Consider the following 23,068-nt stretch of genomic DNA (forward strand, 5'->3'; position numbering starts at 1 on the left):
ATGTGTACGTGTGCGCGCGTGCGTTTGTGTGTCTGTGTCTGTGTGTGTGTGTGTGTGTGTGTGTGTGTGTGTGTGTGTGTGTGTGTTCGGCCGTGTTTCAAAAATGGTTCAAATGGCTCTGATCACTATGGACTTAACATCTGTGGTCATCAGTACCCTAGAACTTAGAACTATTTAAACCTAACTAAACTAAGGACATCACACATCCATGCCCGAGGCAGGATTCGAACCTGCGACTGAAGCGCCTAGAACCGCTCGGCCACAACGGCAGGCTCGCCGGTGTTTCATTTCAAGTGAGTTCGGAGTTGCTCCCCCAGCCTAATTTTCTTGACACGGTCTTGAGCTGTTGTGGTTAATTCCCAACCAGGAGACACGGTGTTGTGATCCGCTGGAGGGTGGCGCAGCACTCGACCGCCGCCTTCTGGAGCGCCGTGTGGCATACCTCGGCTCGGCCAGCCGGGGTGGCGTGAGTTCCCCCTCCAGCGCCAGCTGCGGCCGGTCTGGCAGGCTGCTGGAGAACACGGACCCACCGAGCGCTCCGTCAGTTCTCCGGCCGCCGGCCTACGGTGCGCGCGTCGCGTGTGTGTCTGTCTGTGTCGTTCGCCACAGCTTCCTAGCGCTGCCTGTATTCACCCAAGACTCCGGCCACAGCTCGTCATCCGTAAGTACGCCACCTACTCTCCAAAGACGACCGCCCGTGCATCGTCTTTTGTTTGACACATCGCTCGTTTCGTAGTAACAGCCTTTACATGTTAAGACCTTACCTCAAGCGGCTTCTAATCAAATTACGTGCCTATGGACTACCGTCTCAGTTGTGCAACTGGATTCGTGATTTCTTGTCTTCGTAGTTACTGACGGAATGTCATCGAGTAAAACAGAAATAATATCTGGCGTTCCCCTAGGAGGTGTTACAGGTCCTCTGATGTTCCTGATCCACATAAAACGATTTAGGAGACAATCTGATTGTAGCAATCTAGATTTTTTGCAGATGATGCTGTGATTTACCGCCTTATAAAGTCATCAGATGATCAAAGCAAATTTCAAAACGGTATGTGTATGGTGCGAAAAGTGTCAATTGACCCTAATTAATGATAAGTGTGGAGTCATCGATACGACGTCTTCAACTTTTTTAGTCCTGTCTTCCTCAGTTGCGTGTAATATTACAGTATATTGATAATTTTTATTTATGGACCGTCTGAGAACCAAAAGGAATCTGCCAAATTTCGGTTACACGATAAATCACACAAATCTATAGGCTCGAAATTGAGCTAAATACATACGCATTACAGTTAAGAGTAAATTACTTGGAACGATCACATAGATAAAGTTGTGGGTTAAGCAAACCAAAGACGACGGTTTATTGTCAGAACACTGAGAAAATCCAACAGGTCTTCTAAAGAAACTACCTACAGCACGCTTTTAAGTCCTCTTTTGGGGGATTGCTATGCGGTGAGGGACCCCCATCAGATAGGATCGACACAGGACATCGAAAAAGTTCAAAGGACAGGTTGTTGAGTATTATCGCGAAAGAGGGGAGAGAGAGAGAGAGAGCCACATATATGATAAATGAATTGGGTTGGCAGTCATTAATACAGAGGCATATTTCGTTGCGGCAGGATCATATGAAATTGCTGTCACGATTTGTCCTCAGAGTGTGAAAATATGCATAGGGAGGAATGTTCATCATAAATAAGAGAAATCAAAGAGCGATCAGAAATATTTTAATGTTTGTTTTGCCCGCGCGCTGTTCGAGATGGAACGGAAGATAAAAGTGGCTCTGAGCACTATGGGACTTAACGTCTGGGGTCATCAGTCCCCTAGAACTTAGAACTACTTAAACCTGACTAACCTAAGGACATCACACACATCCATTCCCGAGGCAGGATTCGAACCTGCGACCGTAGCGGTCGCTCAGTTCCAGACTGTAGCGCCTAGAACCGCTCGACCACTCGGGCCGGCGGAACGGAAGAGAAATGGCTTGAAGGTGGTTCGATGAACCTCTGCCAGTCACTTATTTGAGAATTGCAGAGTAATCATGTAAATGAACATGTAGATACATGCATGCGATGCATGATTGCAGCAGTGCACCGCCCTTGAGGCCTGCAGAGTGAACCAGGACTCCACCGAAATGTTTTCAGAGACCGTTCAGAGACATTTTCTGAGTATTTGGTATGAGGCCCGGTGGTCGTTAGTGGCTCGTCACAGCACAGAAATTGGCTAAAATCTAGATCGGGGCCAGCGCTAGTCACGTCAGTGTTCTGCACGTTAGCAACTTGTCAGTTACGTTTAGCCTGTTTGGTGATATTTTCACGTATCAGTGAGTGGCACTCTTTCTCGCGTCGAAATTGAAACTCAGGTTCGAACTTATTTTAATACATTAACCCTTGAAGTGTTCACCAGGATCACTTTGATCCTGCATTTTATTGTTTGTTACTGTGCGTGCGCCACGGCACATTAACAACCCACTGCCACCAATGTAAATTCTGCATTGAATGAGGCCTATTAGATGATGGGCGTTCGGAGTTAATTAATTGGACAGAAATTTATTTTGAAGAGTCATTGTGACTCAGGAGTACACATTGTGTTACTGTTCTGTCGCCAAGTGCGAAGTTCATTTAAGTGAAAATGGCACGGAGGAATGACATTTTACTAACGGAAGATACGATAAGGGAATTATTGTTTACAAGCACTCAACCGTGAGAGTGACGTAAGTGACCTCTGTGATGAAAGTAATTTTCAAGATGATGTTCCTCGAGGAATTAAGTTAACTCTTCAGAATACGATGGCTGTTTTTTCTGAATACATAATACATTTCATACCTATATTAAAGTGAGAATATAACAATATTCCTTCCCCACTTGCTGCTCATAGTGGTTGCATAGAACGAGCAGCTGACACGCCCCCTTTCGTTCTCTTCAATCTTTTCATTTCCTCATGTCGATTGCCGGCAATATTGCCGCAGGGATATCTAAGTACCTCACAGGCCCCGATCTAGACTATTAACCATTAGCGCAATTATATTTTATTCCTTCGAAACAATGACATAGCCTACAATATGTAGGCACATAAACTCTCATAAAAAATGCAAAAGAACGCAAGTGAACACGATTGCCGCGGTTATGGGAACAACTCAACATAAGAGTCGTGTTGCCCTTCCGTTGCATTCAGTGACGCCACACACGAGGTGCGTAACAGCTAACTGCTCTGTATCATTGTTAGTGTACAACTAACACTACCAGATAAACAAACCCGAGACAGAACCGACCGCCACCGAAGCTTGAGGGCGAATTGTGAAGTGGGGCATTACTGTTCTCAGCAGTAATTACAATGAATGAATGGAACAAGTTTGTTTCCAAACAAATCACATATTTCGTATTATCGACATTTGTAGCTTTGTGCAGATATATTCAGTGTAGTACCGATACCAGGATAAATGGGGCCAGTAAATCAAACGAAATGCAATTGCAGTGTAACGGCGTTCGGAGACGATGGGTCCCTTATGCCAAAACGCTCAGAAAATAATCCTGAACAGCCTCCGGTGTTTTATCGACGGAATTCGCGGTCTCCGAGTATAATCTCGCGCCAGAATGAAACAACGGAAATATATTACTTCCGGCCAATACAGAAACAAATGGTGCCATTCGGAATCGGAAATCTATTTCAGGTTCGCCCTTTTCTCAATTTTATACCGCTCAACAAGGATTGCAACCATAAATCGTTAGTGCCATTCGACGGCATATCAATTCTACATTGACTTTCAACCTTTCATGGCATAAGCTGCTCCTACATCGCTTCATTGGCGAATTACAACAATCTAGTGTCGAACACGTCTTACTTGCCGTTAAGTTGAAACACTAGAGCTGTCTATTTGTTACCACTCAACGCGGGATATTGTAAGCGGTTAGCAGGCATTATTGGTCATTGACATCTATAACGTTACTGTAGTATTTCAATATTTACGAGAGTACCCATATCACTCTGAAGCTGGCGTGTTGATCCAAGAGCTTCACATTGCTTCGGCAAGTTCTCTGACCACAACCAAGTTCGTCATATAAATTTATACGTGTTTTTGACTGTGATGTCGATGGAGGGATGCTGAAATAAAAAAAAAGTTATCAACAGCCCAGAATAGTGCTTACTATGGTCGTATTAGATTGTTTGCAACAGACTACGTAGAGTTCAGTAAATATCAACAATTTCAGCGTGGTACTTGCATTTGAAGTCGCTGAATTTTGATGGTACAGTAATACACAAAAACATCTTATTAGTGAATCGCATAATCTCCTATTTTAGAAATTCCGTATTTAGTGATGGTAGTAGGGTTATTCACGTTGAATACTTAACAAATGTACAAAAAGTCTGTACTCCCGTTGTGTTCCCTCAGTCTGAGCAGTGACTCATTGGTATGATTAAAGGTGAAAGTCGTGAAACGTAAGTGGAAGGATTTTCCCAAAGGTTAGCTGTGCAGCTGGATTTTACTACTCTTAGGTTATTCTGACGAGTTGTGATTGACGATTGGACTCCTTGCAGCAGACGAGTAGAACGGATATGCGTGTTGGATGTGACCACCATTACTCCTGCAAATGAGATTCAGCCTTGTGCTGTCCCCGTCATTGGCGCTAGCATGTAAAACACGTGTCACCACAAACAGTTCTTCCGCCATGAGAAACTGCAGAGATATTTGCGATTTATCACATAACGTTGCAGCACATTTTCCTAATCGGTAGCATAACGCCCCTCCGTCTAATCGTTTTGCATGGCGCGAAGCACGCTCTGAAGAGGACCCCTTCAGTTCAAACGCCACCGCATCACTACACATGTTTCAAACTATGAACAAAGAATGTGAAATTATGGAAGCGCTGTATGAAGATTTATTTGAAATGTACTCTGACGAACCGTAGCCTTGAGATGCAGATTGTTCTCTTTAGAATGAGATTTAATATTTTCTGGGCAGACTGTAGTGAAAAACACAGTGACTACTGCCGTGTTGCGTTCTCCGTGAGCGACAAGCATATTGCGTAGTGACGATTACTGGAATACGCGGCGTGTTTTTTTAAGTAAGTGCCGTTTTGAAATTAAAAAAGACATGCTAAGATATCTCAATAATTTTATTTTTACATGAAAGCCTGTACCGTAATCTACTTTTCTACATAATTTCCGTCAATATTGAGGCACTTGTCATAACGCTGTACCAGTTTTTGAATACCCTCCTCATAAAAGTCTGCCGCCTGACTTCGTCATCGTCTTAAAGACGCCGACCGCCCAGGTGTTTCTTCAAGTGCAGCAACAGATGATAGTCACGGGCGCAAGATCGGGGCTGTACGGAGGATGATCTAGAACAGGGATTCCCAAAGTGGTCTATATCAACCCCTTGCGGTCGATATCGGTTTCCTAGGGGTCGACATAAACGAAAACTGATTTTGGTGGTTGACGAGGTCTAAAAATCGACCTCTATTAAATTAACACAAGTTCTTATTTAAAACTTTCAAGATACGCAGAAAAGAATATTTGCAGTTTCCGCATTTGTCAAAATTACCAGAAATGCTTCAAGATGATGACATTTGATTGTATGTCACTCTCTTGGACGCATTACACAAGGATTTTATGGAGAGGTTTGAGGATCTTTTAAATTTACAAATTACTCAATGGATAATAAATCCGTACAATACCACAGCTATAGAAGAAGCCAATGTGTAAATGCAAGAAGAGTCGATTACCATCAGCACAGACGAAGAGCTTAAGCAGAAGTTCAACCAAGGCTATCAGAAGTTCTGGTTGCAACGCAACATTGAAACACAGTATCCTACATTGTGGAACATTGCTGAAAAATACCTTATCGATTTTCCATCATCATACCTAGTTGAAAAAAAGCTTCAGTGTGGTAACAAACATTTTTACGATACAAAGAAACCGTTTGAAAATCAACGAACGTGGAGTTTTAAGGCTGCAACTCACCAATATTGAACCGGATGTAGCTAGATTGGTAGATAGTCACCAGGCTCATCCATCGCACTGAATGTTTTATTTTCTCTTTGCAAATTAATACTTTTTTAAATATAATTTCCTACCTACTTAAGATTCTTTAAGTACTTAATTTGTAATAATCATTATAAACTAAATTTGATATTTAATGAATTGTATGTCTTTTTATTTTGTTAAATTTTGATGAGAAAATGAAGTCAACTTTACTCACTTAACCAAGTGCAAAGTTTTCCAATTTGTACCTTAGTACCTAGGTATTTTGTATCAATAGGAAAAAACTAAAGATAGGCCCCCTTATTCATAATAGTCTGCTAACTTAAAGCATTGTTAATTCTCACTCTGTCTTCTTCTATTGACCTAAGCCAGAATGAAAAATAACACTCTGTAGCAGCTGCTTTGAGTAAGCGGACCATTATGAATAAAGGAGTGGATCTTAAAAGTAGGTAATTTGGCCATGGGGGTCTGAGGTAACAGTTCATTTTGGAAAAGGGGTCACTTGTCCAAAATAGTTTGGGGATCCCTGATCTAGAGTTTCCCATCGAAAAGATGTGATGAGATCTTTGGTCTGACACGCCAAATGCGGACCGGCATTGTCTTGCAGCAAAACGATGCCCTTGGTCAACTTCCATGGACTTTGATTCTGATGTGACGTAGGCCACCGATGTTTCATCGCCCCTAACAATTTGGCTTAAGAAATCATCACCGTCGTTGTGATACCGCTCAAGGAAAGTCAATGCACTTTTAAACGTTGGGTTTTGTGCACATCAGTCAACATTTTCGGTACCCAACGTTCGCACAATTTTCGGTAATTCAAGTGCTCGGTCACAGTGCCATACAAAACACTACGAGAAACATTAGGAAAGTCATTGCGCAAGGAGTAAATCGTAAAGCGTCTGTTTCCTCTCACCGTATTGTCCACTTCCTGCACCAAACTTTCATTAACGACCGAAGGACGCCCGCTCCGTTGTTCATCAATTTGTGCGGCCATCTTTAAATGCTCTCACCCCTTTTCTTACCATTCCATCACTCATAGTGTTTTCGCCTGCGATGAATATCGATCGCTTTTATGCCTTTAGCACTAACAAATCTAATAACAGCCCGTATTTCACAGTCGACGAGACTCAAGATTATCGGAGGCATCTTAAACACTCAGTACACAACGTAAACAAGGAAGAATCAGACTAATGGCGTCAGTGCGTAGATTAAGATACAGGCTTTCATGTAAAAATAAAATTATTGAGTTATCTTAGCAAGCCTTTTTTTTAAATTTCAAAACAATACTTACTTTAAAAAAAACACGCCTCGTATATTACTGAGAGAAGTGGCGTCGTGGATGAGGCTCTGGACTTGCATTCGGGAAACGTGAGGTTTAACGCCAAGTCTGGCCGTCCATATTTAGATTTTCGTGCTCTCATTAAATCACGGCCGATTTCACTCCCCGACTTTGTCAAATACGAGCTCTTCTCAAGTCTATAGTAACCTCTGTTTTTTTTTTTTTCTCACTGGAGCGCCAAAGGGCTGTGACTGAAAGAGATCCTTGTGTCACGAAATTAATAAGGGCCGAGGGCGAATCTTTCTATGGTCTCCAGCAGATAAAACGCAGATGAGAAGGCCTCAGTTTTAGCCGTAATTACTGCTAGTCTCTTTAGCAATTCACAGGCTGCGTTTGTGCGTTTTGTACGAGAGGAAAGGGAGCGTGTTGGAGGGGGGGTTGAAGGGCAGGGGAATGTGGCGCGGCAGGGGAGCGGCCATGTGGGTAGTTCAGTGTGAGGCGGAGGGTGCGAAGCGCAAGTTCTGCGCCGTGTCAGGAGCAGGAAAGTTATTGCAGCCGGGCCGTAAATAAAATCCTCGGCGCTCCTGTGTAATCGTGCGGGATACCGGGCCGGCGGAAAGAATTCTCGGCGCATTTCTGTCAAAACGATGGTAAATCGTTTTTTACATTTACTCTCAAAATGTTCGTGCAACTTTACATTTTATTTGTTTCACTTTCCAGTAATATGTCCTACAGTCTCCAGCAGTTACTCTCGATAGTTTTCCGTTTTACTGAGATTAAACGTGTGTTGTAGAATATAAATATTGTGTTTCTGTCACCCAACAGATCAAAACCATCTACTGGATCAATGTTTCAAAGCAGATCTCTACCTTTTGCAGGCAATGCTTTCAGCGACGGAGTCAAAAGTGAAAGACCTTGGCTGTTGCTTACGTGTATTTACCGTACTGAAACTCACGCGGTTAACCAGTTTCGGCCTCACTGACTACTTTCATGTGTTGTCGGTGCCATTATGTATTAATATTATCCAATTATTTAACACAGGACATAGCAGTTCTGAGAGCGAGCACGCAATGTGCAAGCGTCAAACCTAAAAACAGAATGTGTGCATATGGAGTAATGTCGACATCGACCGTGCTGATTCGTTGTAAGTCACTGCATGAGCTCGCTTTCGTCGTTAAAAACCGGCTGTCAGTTCTGACAGCCCGGAAAACAGAGACAGCGGACAGAAGTGACAGCTGGTTTTTATCAACGAAAGCGAGCACGTACACCGAGGTAACAAAAATCACAGAGTACCTCCTAATATCGTGTTGGACCTTCTTTTGCCCGGCTTGGTAGAGTAACTCGACGTGACATGGACTGAACCTGTCGCTGAAAGTCTCTTGCAAAAAAATATTGAACCCATTACTGTCTCTGTAGCCGTCCAAAATTGCTAAAGTGTTGCCGCTGCATAATTTTGTGCACGAACTGACTTCTCACTTTTGTCCCATAAGTGTTCAACGTCCCATAAGTGTTCATATCGGGCGATGCGAGTGGGTAAATCATTCGCTCGACTTGCCCAGAATGTTCGGCAAATTCATCGCGAACAGTTGTGGCCTGTAAGTTAATTAATATTTAAAGGCTACAATGCTACTGATATTACCTCGCTTTCGTTGCAGATACCAAACATTATGGTTCTTTTGATTTTTGTGAATCTAGCTTGCGCTAGGTTGGATTTATTCGGGCCACATACTTTTTGCGTAGTGTCGTGTTTCCCATCCCAGCATGAATCCTGTGAAGTGTGTTTTGTGTGTTTTCTGTTTAAAGTGTTCGTGTATTGTGTTTGTGGAATAAATTCAAGACGAACGCGTGGATCCGTTCAGGTGAGTGGATCTGGTCAGAGAATTAACATAAGCTGCCTGTCTTCCCTTGTGTAAACAAGTCGACAGACATGATGACTGTACTAATGTTCTTCATGTATAACCGATTTATAAAGGATAACAAGAGAGTAAATAAGTTCACTGTTTTATCTTCTGTATCATGCCGTTTTCAAAAAGGAGCTATTTCTATTCTGCGAATGAACATTGGAATAATCGTTTGACTATGTTAGTACCGGAGACACGGGAAATGTTCAGATCTCACGTCTCAGCTCCGCTGGTGCTATCTAGAGATGTGTTTGCGTCATCCCAATAATGGGAAACAGCCATCCGGAAAGGCGCTAAGTAGCCCTGCACGAGCGCCGTAGCTCTGATGACGGAGTAACGACCTACTGGACGTAGCGTGATCTCTGCTAAGCGCGGTGACATAACGCCCCCGGGTGCCTTAACGGACGCTTTGGCCAGTCGCTGTTGCAACGCTATGAGTCTACTGAGAGGTGCTGAAAATGCAGAAAAACCTAGAGGCACGTAACGCGTGAATACAGTCATTATTTTCTCGAGCCTGGTAGTTAACCACTTTCTCCAACGGAGGCCGTGATGTTAACATGTGCTGAGTTATGCTGCAAAAAAATGTAGAAACAGCAGTGAATGTGTGACTTGTTAGACTGGAGGTAATGTTGATGAACAGTTTTTTTTTCGTTTGCCATTGCGTTGGTTTGTTCTTGAAACAGACGCACTGAGACAGGTTTCCCCTTTACGTCACCGGCCCGTGGATAACGCGTCAGACATTTAGCCGTGTCAGACTGTTGGCTAGACGAGAGCTTGAGCGTGTTTCGTTTCTGTTGAGTGGACGTTTATTGAAATAAAAGGAATGAAGATGATGGAATTTGTTGCAGATAAATAGCCTATTCCTCTCGAACGGCATCAAAGGACCTGTCGTAATCAAATGCCGGATCATCCTATGCACTCGCATCATAAGTCACTGTAGAAAACTTAAGGATTGACTTGCTTAACTGCAAGGTGCTGTTACAGAACTGGACGTAGTCTCACCTACTCCCCTCTATTGTTCAATTCCACTTACGTACATTTTTCCACCAGGACTGAAAGCGGACACCAGAGGGTCGTTCGCCACGATATTAACGCGGCACCTCCATCTACCTCTACTATACATGTTTTGACCAGTGTGTCAAGATTTCTGTTTCGTTCCACTCACGTATAGTATGTTTGTTTACCTCTATGCGAGTTGTTACCAGTTGCCTTTAACATTCGCATTGTGAAGGAAAACGATAGGTATAAAAAGGTTTTTGGATTTTCCTGTAGGTTTTTGGTTGGTATCAGGCACTTTATTCCAATTCTTCAGTTTTGCAGTGAGCCCATCCTGCGGGTGAACTAAGAGCCTGTTCTTGTGGGTCTTCTATACTTTATACCCTCTGTAAGTCGAAGACAATCTGGATGTTACGAGTATACAGGGTGTAAGAAAAATGTGCGGCACTAATTGCAGGACACATTCGTCACATGTAGATGAAGGAATTGTGTTGCATGAACACGCGTCTGGAAACCCTTTGTTTCCACGTTACAACTCATTTACTCCCACGAGTTTCTACGATATTAGATTGGAAGTTTTCACGATCGCTAAGCCGCGCGGGATTAGCCGAGCGGCCTAGGGCGCTGCAGTCATGGACTGTGCGGCTGGTCCCGGCGGAGGTTCGAGTCCTCCCTCGGGCATGTGTGTGTGTGTGTGTGTGTGTGTGTGTGTGTGTGTGTGTGTGTGTGTGTGTGTGTGTGTGTGTGTGTGTGTGTGTTTGTCCTTAGGATAATTTAGGTTAAGTAATGTGTAAGCTTAGGGACTGATGACCTTAGCAGTTAATTCCCATAAGATTTCACACACATTTGACACATAATCGCTAAGTATGGGCGGACCTCAATCCTTACGCAACTGTTGAAAAAAAAGTAATCAACAAAAATTTTCTGTCAATGCTTGGGCCAGCATTTTTGGTGACTGGTAGGGCCTTACTTCCTTCCACCCAGGCTCAGTGGACAACATTATAATTTCGTAGGGAATGTTCTACCTGATCTGTTAGCAGACATGTCGTTAGCTGTGCGACAAAACATGCAGTTCATGCACGATGGAGCACCTCCTCATTTTACTGTTAATGTGCGTCGGCTTCTATATACCGGATTTGATGACAGATGGATTGGTAGAGATGGACCAGTTGCCTGGCTTCGACGCTATCCGGACCTAAACCCACTGGACTCTTTATTCGTTGGGGCATGTGAAAGGTATTGTGTATGGAACCCTTTACAAGATGTTCAGAGCCCCCAAGATTCACTACAACGTCATGTTCATGCATGTATCAATGCCCACAGGGGGCATAATGAACATCTGTGAGAAAGAGTTGCATGTTGAATGCTGGTGCGTTCTGTTCGTGTGTGTTTCCCATGAGTAATGAGTTGGAGAAAATGAGTTGTAACATAGAAACAAAGAGGTTCGAGACCCATGTTCGTGTAACATAACTCCTTCGTCTACATATAAGGAATATGTCCTTCAATTTGTGACGTACATTTTCGTTACAACCCGTATACACTCGAACATTGTTGTAGAATAGGCATTACAACTGTTTTTCAAGCATCTGTTTTGAGTACAAATCACAATTTCATTCCACTAGTGAATGTAATAGTGAATGAAACTCTTATCGTGGCTGGTTCAAATGGCTCTGAGCACTATGGGACTTAATATCTTAGGTCATCAGTCCCCTAGAACTTAGAACTACTTAAACCTAACTAACCTAGGGACATCACACACATCCATGCCCGAGGCAGGATTCGAACCTGCGACCGTAGCAGTCGCGCGGTTCCGGACTGAACGCCTAGAGCTGCTAAACCACCGCGGCCGGCCAAATTCTTATCATAATATGCTGCTGATTGTATGTGATATCGCTCCCAGATACTTGTATGGCACGATATCATTTGTGATTTAGAGTCATGTGGTCAGGGATAAACGACGGAGGCAAAAACGATGCAACATTTGAACTATAGAACAGAAAACAAACGGATTCAAATAGTAACCCCTTCATTCAGTTTTGAAGTCTTTTACCAGTGCAACGGTCAACTCTATTTACTGTCATTTTGGAATATTATTTTCATAGAAACTGTAGTTTACTACGATATGAGGGTAAGAACTAGCAGTTCATAAATTATAAAATTTGTAGTCCAAGACGAAAGAGTGTGAATTAAAATCTAACGGAATTGCATAATGCTGTACAAACCACTTTGAAGTGCATCGCAGAGGCTGTTTAACATGGTGCCTCATGTTGGGATTTACTCCCTTTCTAGTCGCGTAAGGCGCGCGGGAAGAATGCGAGCTTAAACGCTTCTGTGCTTGCAGTAATTAATTTTGATATTACAGTCCATAGGGGAGCGATAAGTTTTGCAAGTGGGCTTGCGTGGGATAATTCGCTTCTGTATTCAAAAGTCGGCCAAAATATGGTTTTTTGTAATATTTCCTTACGCTGTCCCGTAAGGCAAAGAAACCTGGGACCATTCGTGCCACCCTTTTTTTTTTGTATACGTTAAACATCCCCTGTAAATCGTACAGGGCGTCGACAAAAATATGGAAACACTAAAAGCACACAAATTTACCATGCCTAATACGGTGTAGGACACCCGGTGGCGTGCAAAGCAGCTTTCACTCGTCTCGGAATGAATAAATACACATCCTGTATTATTTTCAAGGGAATTTTAGACCAGTCTTCCTACAAAATAGTGGCAAGTTCAGGTAACGATGGCGGGGGTGGAGAGCGATAATGCTCCCTTACTCCAGAGTATATTGAGATCTGGCGACTGGTAACTGAAGGAAACTTTGCAAGCCAAGATTGCCCCCAAACTGCCCATGTCAAGATTATATCTCGAGACTGTGATAGTGAGAGGCGAGACAATTCATCCCCGTCCTCACAAACCAGTTCCGGAGGATGCAAGCTGTGTGAACAGGCGTCTTGCTTTTTGGAACACGGCATCGCCATTGGGGAATAAACATTGTATCATGGGATGGACCTGATGACCCAAAATGGTCACATAATCTTCGGCAGCAGTGCGAACTCCCAGAATGAGCATGTTACCCATGGAATACTGCACACATCATTCCTGAACCCCCGTCATATTTCAGTCTTGGGACGGAAAACAGGCCAGAAGTTGGAAAGCCTGTGAAACAAGACTCATCTGTCCAAACTACTTTTTCCATTGGTCCATAGTCTACGTGTTATGGCTTTGGCATCACGTTTTCCTGTTACGGCCATTTGCATCACTGATGTATGATTTTAGAACTTCATCGCGCCCTGCATTTGACTGTTTGTGAAGCTCCCGTCGTGTTGTTTTGCTGCTGACAGCTGTGCGAGTGCGACATTCAGTTCTGCAGTGACATATGCAACTGACGTCCTCTTATTTTTCGTCACAGTCCTGTTGAATGACTGTCTGTCGCGATCAATCAGCACGCACTTCCGTCCGCGTTGTTACTTAGCGCTTTCTCCGTGTGTGGTATAAATATTCGATGCGGTACCTCTAGAAACACCATACACTTCGGCTCAGTTGATTACGAAAGCACCCACCACACGACTAAAAACAATTTTCTCACGTGTGGATTCACTTAGTTCCGACATAATGCACTCGCAATTACACAGAACACTGTTCCGGGCACGATCGTTACTCGTAACGTATTGAGGGCAGTGCTACGGTGCCGTTCGTGGTCAAAGACATCAACCCAGCCTGCAAGCTTGATTATGATTCATTCAGCATAAGAACAAACATGATGAAAACAAACGCAATGATAGGTCAGAAGCCGTAGCACACGTACACTGGTGTTGTTACGATCTTGGAAGTAGGTCCTACTTATGTTTTAGATATCTTACTACTAAGTTATGTTAAATAGAACTTTAAGATATTCAAATGTATTAAACGCCATCAACGTTTTTCTTAATCTCCATTTAGCTACGTAGTTTTTATTTCAAAATTCTTGTATAGTCATAGCATCTGCAGCGTTGTGCTCTGATTGTAGCTCTGATAGTGCGCAGTATGAAAACGGCTGAGGCTGCTTTCTGTTCCGTAGCGGAACACTTTTAAAAAGTGCCGAGAAATAGGCTATTCTTAATTTTTTTCATCAATTTACGAAGATAAACGGCTTTGAAGTATTCCCACTGTTATGCATAATCCAGTTCACAACTATGCATTGACAGTGTAGTGCAGTCGGTAGCATGATGGATTGTCAGCCGGCACGGTAGCTCAGCGTGTTCGGTCAGAGGGTTAGCAGCCTTCTGTAATTAAAAAAAAACTGAGCTATCGATCAACAACGATCTTAAACGGATGTCTTACGACGTCCGCCACGAGCAGATGCAGCTGAGAAAAGCGAACAAAATGAGGTTAAAAAAAAAAATTGTGAAACAAATGTTGTTGTTCGTGCTGTGGTTCAAACCCACATGCTGTCATTTTCTTTTTCTCGTTCAATATGACATACCTACATCTCGTAATTATAAAACTAATACAGTTTTTATGAATAATGCACGGCTTCTTGTTTCTAATTACATATTGGACCCGAATTTCCTGTTTCCATTTCCAATGCAAATTCTTAATTATCGATGTTTTATGAAACACTTATTCATAAAAGTTGTTGAAATTAAGAAAATATAACAATTTAATTTTTTAAAGCAAAAATGAAAAACCAATTCCTCTTTTTTTGGACTATGTCCTTCGTTTTATACCACAGAGGTAGATGTCGTATAAACACGAAAAACAATCATTTTCACAGCATCGAACACATCGGAGAAACGCTGCATTTTTACATTTGCTATTGTACCATTACAATATGAACCGAACAGAACTAATCTGGAGCCAAGCTGCGAGATCTGGCCCGAGAAGTAACAAGATTGTTAAGCTACCAGACGTACTGCAACTGCTTTTTCACACGTCACTGCCGAACATTGACGGGATATAGAACGGTCGACATAAACGAAGAAGAGAGAATGCTGTGCCTGGTTGGCGTTGTGGATTCTGTTGATGACAGGCTCGATAACAACGTAGCAGGTGACACCTTCTATGTTTCGGATAAGGAAGGAGCTAAGCGATTACCAGACCACTGGCTGTAAGTAATACCTACAGTGATTTCAGTATTTAACTATACGGTGAAATCCTTCAATACTCTCTTACGTTACACAAAGATTATGCAGAAAAATTACCCTGTGGTTAAGTCAGGAATTTTCATCATTCTTGTCTTTAATTACAATAGTACGTTAGACTAAAAACGATGACGTGTTGCGCTTTTCGTCTAGTCGTCTAAGGAACTTATTGTGGGAGATTTGCAATGTGTTATTTCATACTCCTTAAAAATTAAATAACATTCGAAGCTCCATTGCCCCTTTGCTCGCCTCTTTTTACGTGTGAACTGCAGCTGGCCACGCCATTGCAGTCTAGCTGTACAAGCTGAACAGCTAGTGCTGTCCAAGTTAAATGCGCCGGTAAAGCTGTTGTCCCGTATTATCGCAAGGTCGATGCGCAAGTAAAGCAGAACACAAAACGTACCCTTATTATCATACTTGACAGTACTCGAGACGGCTTGGTCCCACGTCAAATGGAAATCCAATGAGGTTCCAGCAAACACCAGGTATATTCTTACGGTGAACGGATTATAGCTGCGTTCATGTTCAAGATGTACACTACTAGCCATTAAAATTGCTGCACCACGAAGATGACGTGCTGCAGAATCGAAATTTAACTGGCAGGAAGAGGATGCTGTCATATGCAAATGATTAGGTTTTTCAGAGCATTCACACAAGGTTGGCGTCGGTGGCAACACCTACAAGGTGCTGACATGAGGAAAGTTACCAACAGATTTCTCATACACAAACAGCAGATCGGCGTTGCCTGGTGAAACGTTATTGTGATGCCTCGTGTAAGGAGGAGAAATGAGTACCATCACGTTTCAGACTTTGATGAAGGTCTGATTGTAGCCTATCGCGGTTACGGTTTATCGTATCGCGACATTGCTGCTCGCGTTGGTCGAGATCCAATGACTGTTAGCAGAATATGGAATCGGTGGGTTCAGGAGGGTAATACGGAACGCGGTGCTTTATCCCAACGGTCTCTTATCAGTAGCAGTCGAAAAGACAGGCATCTTATCCGCATGACTAACGGATCGTGCAGCCACGTCTCGATACCCGAGTCAACAGATGAGGACGTTTGCAAGACAACAACCATCTGCACGAACAGTTCGACGACGTTTGCAGCAGTATGGGCTATCACCTCGGAGACCATGGCTGCGGTTACCCTTGACGCAGCATCACAGACAGGAGTGCCTGCGATGGTGTACTCAACGACGAACCTGGGTGCACTAATGACAAAACGTCATTTTTTCAGATGAATCCGGTTTCTGTTTACAGCATAATGATGGTCGCATCTGTGTTTGGCGACATCGCGGTGAACGCACATTGGAAGCCTGTATTCGTCATCGCCATACTGGCACATCACCCGGCGTGATGGTATGGGGTGCCATTGGTTACACGTCTCGGTCACCTCTTGTTCGCACTGACGGCACTTTGAACAGTGGACGTTACATTTAAGATGTGTTACGACCCGTGGCTCTACCCTTCATTCGATCCCTAAGAAACCTTACATATCAGCAGGATAATGCACGACCGCATGTTGCAGGTCGTGTACGGGCCTTTCTGGATACAGAAAATGTTCGACTGCTGCCCTGGCCAGCACATTCTCCAGATCTCTCACCAATTGAAAACGTCATGTCAATGGTGGCCGAGCAACTGGTTCGTCACAGTACGGCAGTCACAACTCTTGATGATCTGTGGTATCGTGTTGAAGCTGCATGGGCAGCTGTATCTGTACACGCCATCCAAGCTCTGTCTGACTCAATTCCCAGGCGTATGAAGGCCGTTATTATGGCCAGAGGTGGTTGTTCTGGGCACTGATTCTCAGGATCTGTGCGTGAAAATGTAATCACGCGTCAGTTCTAGAATAATATATTTGTCCAATGAATCTGCATTTCTTCTTGTTTTAGCAATTTTAATGGCCAGTAGTATATTTCCTTTTCCACGTTTTTAGTCCGATCCCCATATTTGATACGGGTCTCATACTTCCGCAATATTCTAAGATCGGACGAAGAGGTAATTTGTAAGTTTCCTTAATAAAATGAATTTTCCCACTATCACGCAAAGTTCGTACATAGCTCCACACGAGTGTCCCATTCTTACAACTGAATTCCCATTTCTCTTGAGATTGTTCAGTCTGAAAGTACTTATGTGTAACAGTTTTTGGATATAAGGACGTACCATCTTGTTTAGTGTAGGGCAATAGAATTCCGCGCCTTCTGCGACGTAGTGTGACTGCCTAGTCTCCACTAGGAAACTAGCATAATGAAAGTGTGTGGGTTTCGGTTTGTGTCTGGCACGAGACGACAAGAGGAGCGATTCGTGGAACTGCAGACTGTTGGAAGTGGTATTTCCCGTCGGCCGGTCTGCGGAGGAGCCTTGGCCCGGTTGGGTCTCGGGCGGTCGCGGCGTGGGAGGTCACCCCGGCGCTGTTTCACGGTTCGCCTCCTCCGCAGCCGATACTGACCACCAGGCGGCGGCAGGCCGCCCGATAGCGCCGTATTTTTAGTGCCCGAGCCGCGAATCTGCGTCTGGCAGCTGCATTTCACGACCTTCGTCTAGCGATTAGGACTTATTTTGTTTCTGCTAAATGTCACTGGCTGTGAAGCGGCTAAAGAGACAGTTCCGCTGTCCTGATAGAATCAGTATCCCGATGATGGAACAAATTTTCGCCATTAATATTAACCAGCTACGAGAGAAGAGATGGTGGCGTTCCAATATCCTTGGTTAAATTACAAACCTCTCAGCTCCGTCTCACAAAGTTAGCGTATGTGGTGCTTCCCGTGAAATGGGAACATTAACCTCGGCAGCCGTCTTGGTGCTGTTTAACGGCAGTAGGCGAGTACCGACGCCGCGTTTCATATTTTACCTTAGCAGCCATAGCAATCAACAGCACTGACACGGCAATAAACTCTGCACGGACACTACATAATAACCCACGTTCCACGTACACGCCGGGGACCCAACACTTGCAATTCGGATGTCAGTCAGTCCCAATTAGGGAGTGCACTCACCTCTCGGGTACTTTTCTGTGGAGTGCTCGGAGGTGGTTAATTGGTACCAATATATGGCGATCCTAAAAGGCCTTTACAACTTCACATACATGCAGAATTTTATTGAGACGACTGGAATGTAGTGAGCGTGCTACCTTGTTGCTAAATATTTCAACTTTAATTCTGTTATTGTTGTAATACCAAATTCCGACACTAGAAACGACAGAAATGTGGAAATCATGCGGTTAAGGTGCCATCCTGTATCAAAAGTGGCACCTCGGTTTCGTTCAAGCTGTTTGCAGCATTCGTCTAACAAATCCACAAGTCGCCCACGAGTTTCTGAGGCTGTCAGCGGGCGAGTGAGAGAGAGTTTAGTTCACAGTCTCAGGAAATTGAATTCCTCAGTCTGGTGTCTGGAGAGTATTACGGAAAAGCTTGTTCCTGAAGCCATACAGATTGACATTGTTGCACGCCCTCACAGACGCAGATAAGGCGGCCTGTAACGCTTTTTGTGCATAAATGTTACGTCGGATTGAGGTAGATGACACGTTGCTTACTTACATGGCTTTTAGCGACGAATCAACGTTCCATATCAGGTGCAGTGATAGTGAATGTATGAGATGGAACTTGCAGAATTTTGCTGTTACATGACGTTTCATGTACCTGTATAAGCCTTCTCAGGAAAATTCTGTACTTAAGTAAAGTACTTTACGATTCACCCTATATTATTCATTTTCTGTCCTATTCAATTGGGTCAGTTGGCGGGGCAGAAATGACTGTCCGTATGCCCCTGTACACGCCCCAGATCTTTTTTTGTCTAGTTTTCATTATCCCTACGCGTGATATACCACTCTTGGAGCATAGTGGTTCTTCCAAAGATTCCCATCTAAGGACTCTGAGCATTTCTGTTTAGAGTTTTGCATGAGCTTTATCGCCCTGTTATGAAACTAGCATGAAACTAGCAGCACGCCTCTTGAATTCGTCCTATGTCTGTTGCAGTGAATGCTTGATACCGGCTTCTACCACTGGAGTGAGTCGGTCACATTAGCGTGTACGAGGCTCTCTTTACAGATGGATTGCAGTTTCGCAGAATCCTTCTAAAAAATCTGTCTTTCTTTCGTCTTCCTCATTGCTGATTTTACGTTATTGTTCCATTTCAGATCGCTTCTTAGTATTGCCCGTAATACTTGGTCAATATGCTTACCGCTAATCTTGTAGTGGAATACTATTCGGTGCTTTATGTTTGTTAATTGCGGACAGTGGAAATTTTGTCCAGGTCTTTCTTCAGTAATAATTGGTTCTCCAACAAGAGTTTGTTTCTAGGACTAAGAGGTACATGTGAGTGTACGGTATCTGTGAATTATTCTTGGGCAGTCCGCCCCGGTAGCTGAGTGGTCAGCGTGACGGATTTCCGTCCTACGGGCCCGAGTTCGATTCCCGGCTGGATCGGAGATTTTCTCCGTTCAGGGACTGGTTGTTGTGTTGTCTTCATCATCATTTCATCCCCATCCGGCCCGCAGGTCGTCCAATGTGGCGTCGAATGTAATAAGACATGCACCAAGGCGGCCGGACCTGCCCCGAAGGAGCCTCCTGGCCAATGACGCCAAACGCTCATTTTCATTTCCATTTCTTGAGCAATAACCGAAACGAGTGTGTGGAGTAGAGAAAGTAAGTACCGTCCACTACTTGGATTACCACGGCGGGTCATTAGTTCACAGCGAGTTAGCTCTGCTTTCTTCACGCATTCAAAAACTACACCCGTTATTTCTGCTTCACACGACTTGTCAGTAAAGTAACAATAACAAACAGGTAATGAATGTTTAAATGGTTCGCGTAATATAAATTAGTAAAGAACTATTGAATCTTTCAGTAAAGATCCTTAGTGTTGCAAGCTATGTACCAGTTCTCAAAGGTAGTATAAAATTAAAGTGCACCAAAATGAGTTATCATTCTTTGGTTCTTGGTGGTCTGAGGTAATTCACCTGCATTTCAAAATCTTCGACCTTCATCTGATTCAAAGCTAGACTATTGTGTGATCACACGGTTGCAGGACAGTCACTGGAAGCAATCACATCCATAAAATATCAAGAATTATGGATGTGGAGCGATTTAAAAGTGGAACGACCAAATAAAACTAATCATAGGTAAGGCAGATGCCAGACTGGTTCATTGGAAGAATTCTTGTGTAGCTTACAAAACCTCGTTCGACTAATATTTCAGTATTGCTCGTCAGTATGAGGAAGAATCGATAGACTAGAGAAGATCCAAATAGGAACAACGCGATTCGATACAGGTTCACTTAGTAAGCATGAAAGCGTCACCGTGATGTTCAGCCATCTCCAGTGACGGACCACTGCAACAGAGGCGTCTTGCATCACGACGTGGTTTACTGAAGTTCTGAGAGCGTACTTTCCTAGAAGAGAAAACCAATTTATTGCCTCGCCCTACGTATATTTCGCGAAAAGGTGAAGGTAAAATCAGAGAGAGTCGAGCTCACACGGAGGCTTCTCAGCAATCGTTTTTCCTGCGAAAAATTCGCGACTGGAACAGGAACAGGTCGAAGTGAGAGTGGTACACGAAATATCCCTCGCTACACCTCGTAAAGTGCCTTGCGGAGCATACGTGAAGATACAGATAGAGGAGAGCACAATAAAACCCATATCTGCCACAACTGCTACATCACATCATACTACAAGATATGATGGAAATTAAGTTTGGTCGTAACTATAGTTGGCCAGCATACAAAAATGATGATATGTGTAATACAGTTTCTTTTTTAAAAAAATGCACAGCACTCGGTGGGTCGGAAACCATTGACGTGCTATACATGTGTAGACAAAGACGTGTTCTCAACGCCAGCACAGACCCCCCTGCTCCACGCCAGGGATCTCTACTACCACGAAGGAGTATATATCTGGTGATGACGTCTGTAGATCGAAACCGATGAGTCACAAATAAAAAGTAGCTACTTATACGCGACCGCGACTGTGTTGGCTGAGTAAATTATAAATTTAGATTGCTGTTCCCTGGAACAATGTCCCAAAAAATTTTAAATACAGACGAACAAATTATTACAATTCTACATCTACATCCATACTGTGCAAGCCACCTGACGGTGTGTGGCGGAGGGTACTTTTGAGTCCCTCTATAGGTTCTCACTTCTATTCCAGTCTCTTATTGTTTGTGGAAAGAAAGAGCGTCGGTATGCCCTTGTGTGGACTCTAATCTCTCAGATTTTATCCTCATGGTCTCTTCGCGAGATATACGTAGGAGGCAGCAATATACTGCTTGACTCCTCGGTGAAGGTATGTTCTCGAAACTTTAACTATAGCCCGTACCAAGCTACTGAGCGTCTCTCTTGCAGAGTCTTCCACAGGAGTCTATCTATCATCTCCGTAACACTTTTGCGATTACTAAATGATCCTGTAACAAAGCACGCTGCTCTCCGTTGGATCTTCTCTATCTTTTCTATCAACCCCATCTGGTACGGATCCCACACTGGCGAGCAATATTCAAGCAGTGGGCGAACAAGTGTACTTCCTTTGTTTTCGGACTGCATTTCTTAGGATTCTTCCAATGAATCTCAGTGTGGCATCTGCTTTACTGACTGTTAACTTTATATGATGATTCCATTTTAAATCACTCCTAATGCCTACTCCCAGATAATTTATGGAATTAACTGCTTCCAGTTGCTGACCTGCTATATTGTAGCTAAATGATAAAGGATCTTTCTTTCTATGTATTCGCAGCACATTACACTTGTCAACATTGAAAATGGTTCAAATGGCTCTGAGCACTATGGGACTCAACTGCTGTGGTCATTAGTCCCCTAGAACTTAGAACTACTTAAACCTAACTAACCTAAGGATATCACACACATCCATGCCCGAGGCAGGATTCGAACCTGCTACCGTAGCAGTCGCACGGTTCCGGACTGCGCGCCTAGAACCGCGAGACCACCGCGGCCGGCTGTCTACATTGAGATTCAGTTGCCATTCCCTGCACCACGCGTCAATTCGTTGCAGACCTTCCTGCATCTCAGTACAATTTTCCATTGTTACAACCTCTCGCTATACCACAACATCATCCTCAAAAAGCCTCAGTGAACTTCCGATGTTATCCACAAGGTCATTTATATATATTGTGAATACCGGTCGTACGACACTCCACTTGCGGCACACCTGAAATCATTCTTACTTCGGAAGACTTCTCCATTACAATTTCAGAAAGACTGGATGATTTGTTCAAAAGAAAGAGCTCCACAAATTGAGCAAGTCAATAATGCGTTGGTCTAGCTCTGGCCCTTATGCAAGCAGTTGTTCAGCTTGGCATATATCGACAGAGCTGTTGGAGAGATATCGTGCCAAATTCTGTGCAATTGGAACATTATATCGTCTAGATCTCGAGATAGTTAGAGGGCCCTGTCCTGTTACAACCATTCTCATGTGGAGAGATCCAGTGACTTTGCTGGCCAAGACAGAATTTGGAAAGCTCAAAGACAAGTAGTAGGAGGGCAGGCATTATTTTGCTGAAACGTAAGCCCGAGATGACTAGACATGAAGAGCAACAAAACGGGGCGTCGAACATCGTCAACTTACCACTGTGCCGCAAGGGTGTCGCGGTTGAGAACCAAAGGGGTCCTACTATAAAGAGACATTCATTCCTGGTTGTCGCTCCGTAAGGCGGGCAACAATCAAGGTTGGTTTTCCACCGCTGTCCGGCGCATCTCCAAACAAGTCTTGGCTGGTCATCGAGGCTCATCTCGAAGCTGAATTCATCGCTAAAGGCAATTCTAGTGCTGTCAATGAGATTACAGGCCGAAGA

At 43.7% G+C, this 23,068-nt stretch overlaps 1 protein-coding gene across 1 annotated transcript in view; it reads left to right on the top strand.

The window, feature by feature from the left end:
* Positions 1-373: 373 nt before the first annotated feature.
* Positions 374-23,068, top strand: part of LOC126279569 (mediator of DNA damage checkpoint protein 1-like) — a 417,602-nt gene continuing 394,907 nt past the window's right edge. Inside the window, exon 1 of the mRNA XM_049979688.1 lies at positions 374-661. The gene's annotated coding sequence lies outside the window, so the exon portion shown is untranslated. The remainder of the gene's footprint in view (positions 662-23,068) is intronic.

This window comes from Schistocerca gregaria, chromosome 1 (genome assembly GCF_023897955.1).
Source record: "Schistocerca gregaria isolate iqSchGreg1 chromosome 1, iqSchGreg1.2, whole genome shotgun sequence".
Taxonomy (NCBI): domain Eukaryota; kingdom Metazoa; phylum Arthropoda; class Insecta; order Orthoptera; family Acrididae; genus Schistocerca; species Schistocerca gregaria.